Genomic DNA, 2,974 nt, shown 5'->3' with positions numbered 1-2,974 from the left:
AGTGCTTCAAGGATTTAGATTCACGGCATCTTATTTGGAGCATTTCAACTTCTCTGGGAAGTCGGTGATTCTCGGCGATTCTGAGTGCGACGCTGCGGTTCCCGCCTCGGCTATGACGGAGATGGTAGAGGGTGTGACATGCGAGGATGCGTTTGTGGTGGTGCGGTACGGGTTTTCAAGTTCGGGGCGGCCGGCCTTGTTTGGTGGAAGCCTCCGCGGGGTTTCGTTTGTCTTTGAAGTGCAATGGTAAGGGTTGGAGACTGCGTGTTAGAAAAGGTTGGCTGGCAGGCCTCGCGTGCTCGAGAGAGAGCCTCCCCAGCACGCCATTCTGGGGACGGAGGATTCTCCTCTTCGCCCTCAATAGCCGATCACGCCGTGATTATCTTGCACCTCCTACAGAGACTCGATAAGGGTGTCGAGATCACACACGGGAGCCTATTCCGTCGGGCGAAGCCTGCAAATTTTTGAGGACTGCGAGATTACGCGACACGGGCACCGTCGGAGTGGCGAGCATAATGTTGGAAAGGTCGGTGGCGCTTTGGGGATTTTCGAGTGGCGATCTTCGGGTGGGAATCCACCTTTATGACCAAAAATTTTTCGTCGAGGAAAGTGAAGAAGCATTTTTAAAATCTGGGTTGAGGTCTCATTGTGGTTCCTCCACTCTCCTCGGGTTCATGGTCGAGCTTTTCCAAGTTCTAGTAACTCCAGTGGTGGCTCTCAGCAGGTCCAGTACCTAATCAAACATCCCTGACACAAAGTACGGGGCCATGGGGATGGCTGCAGAGTTAGAGAAGATTATGCGGTGACGAGTAAAGATTCGGGTAAACGAAAGAGAAAAATTTATGGACTTAAAAGTATAGTTCCACGTCTCTGGAAAGGGCTCATGGTAGAGAAGATCTATTCGTATCATCAAAAAGTGATCGTATCAACCCCGGTCAAGGTCATATTCGGCCCTGGTAATCAGCCCACGGGAACTGCGGGGAAACAAATGGATCATTCCACCACGGAACAAACGCGGGGAATAGAGTTGTATCAAGTGGTCAGTACTGAAGGAAAGACCGGCACGGTTAGCAAGTTCTTGAATACAATAAACGGTACTCCATAGTTGAGGAGCGAGTTGGCCTAAGCAAATGCGGTACTTATGGCAGAGTTTCGATCAAATTGGGAACCGGTAAGGTAAAACCAATGGTGAAAGGGTAGGTATGGACCATGAAAAACCCCTTGACATGGTGGGTCATCCTACCCTCGGGGCCAGCAACGAAAGTCACAACCTCCAGACCCCAGTTTCAGTCGGTGTAAACTTGGGGAAGATAGTCAACGGTAATTAAGGATTTAATCTCTCCCGTAGATTCATGACGAGTGTCCATGCGAAATTCCCCTCTGTACACGCAGTCAATGGGCAGAATTTCTGTGGCTAGGGACCCTAGGTCGATCTCTGTGGTAATTGATGTGTCAGGTACATTCTCATTTGCGGAACTGTTAGAAGAACGAGCGGAAGAGGGGACTGAATTCGCAGGGCTTTGAAGAGACAAGGCCATGGTTAAAGATGGTGTTGGTATGAGTCTTACGTAAGGGAAATTTAAACTTTATGCAAGGAAAAAAATAATTTGCTTGAGTGGAAAGTTTAGGAAAAGATTTGGGGACTTATATAGGAAGAAAATATTTATAACCCCGAAATTCGAGCGTCGGCGGGGGCGAAACGTCAATAGTCGCCTTCGTTGCTGGTGACGCTTCGATTAAATGGTGCGACGAATGAGGTCTTAAGACGTTGGGGTTCCAGCGTGTTGGCAAGTTCAAATGTTCCACTTCCGAAAATATGTTTGAATCTGAGAAGTGGGGGGACAATATCATGTATTGGGAAAATTACGAAGGTTACAGCTATAGCAATACAGTTAGAACACGTGGCATGGAGGAAAAGTCACGAGGTGAGTTAGCACTATTACCACCGGTGGCGAACTATGATATCGGAGTAAGCGCGCAGGTCCGGTGTAACGTTACAATAGCTCCGGATCAAGAACCCAACGGTCTGCCGTTACGTGCCAACTCAAGCGTTACGGTTACAGGTTATTACATTTAATGGTCCTCTTCATTATTCATTATTGCCATATATTTAAAGCTCGTTATGAGCGAGGCGGAATCACTGTGAATATGTGCCTCTAGCTCTTAGTATAAATAGAGATGGTCATTTGCATTGTATAACACACGAAATACAAGCTAATATACTCAGTTCTTACACTTATTCTTTGCAAAATCTTTATTCTTATTGTCTTCTTTGTTAAGCTCGGTGCCACGGTCGGCCGGAACGAAGGAGCCTTGGTTTAAATTATTTTTTGCAGTGTTACATCCCGTATTTTAGGTATTGTAAGTTGCATCATAGGTTAGTCACGCAAAGCTCGAAGGACGGGATTATGTTTGAAGTTATAAGTGTTTATGTTATGTTCAACAAGTGATAAGTAAGTGCCGCAAGGTTGGAGGTTAAAAACGAATCGGAAAAAAAAAAAGTTTTGCTAAGTTTGGGATGTTGAATAAGTTATACGGTATGGAATTTTGGACATATTCAAGCATGCAAATAAAGAGATCGGTGTATAAAAGTTTTAGGTCTCGAAATAATTTCCGCGGATGAACGATCTTGCTCTGATAAAAGAAAAAAATTTCCCAAAAAAATTATAAAGGTTCTCAGACACTCCTTCCCACAGACCTTCCTCATTAAATTTCAACGCAGTTATAGTAAAAATCTACGGATTCGGGTTCCTGGCAGCGTATATTACGATTAATACTTGTGTTGCGGTTAATTTGTGGCTTGGGAGTAAGGCAAGTATTAAGAATATGTGATGTGTGATAGGTACTCAGATCTTTCTCTTTTGGTATCATTTAAAATTTATTTACGGAGATAAATTTATGGAATAATTATGTGTAGATTTCGTTTGTGGAGGAGTTGGAGAAAATATCATGTGGAGTATTTGATGAATATTTT

The sequence above is a fragment of the Lycium ferocissimum genome, chromosome 3, assembly GCF_029784015.1.
Source record: "Lycium ferocissimum isolate CSIRO_LF1 chromosome 3, AGI_CSIRO_Lferr_CH_V1, whole genome shotgun sequence".
NCBI classification, from domain to species: Eukaryota; Viridiplantae; Streptophyta; class Magnoliopsida; order Solanales; family Solanaceae; genus Lycium; species Lycium ferocissimum.
The sequence above is the reverse complement of the archived record's forward strand: the minus strand, read 5'-3'. Positions refer to the sequence as shown.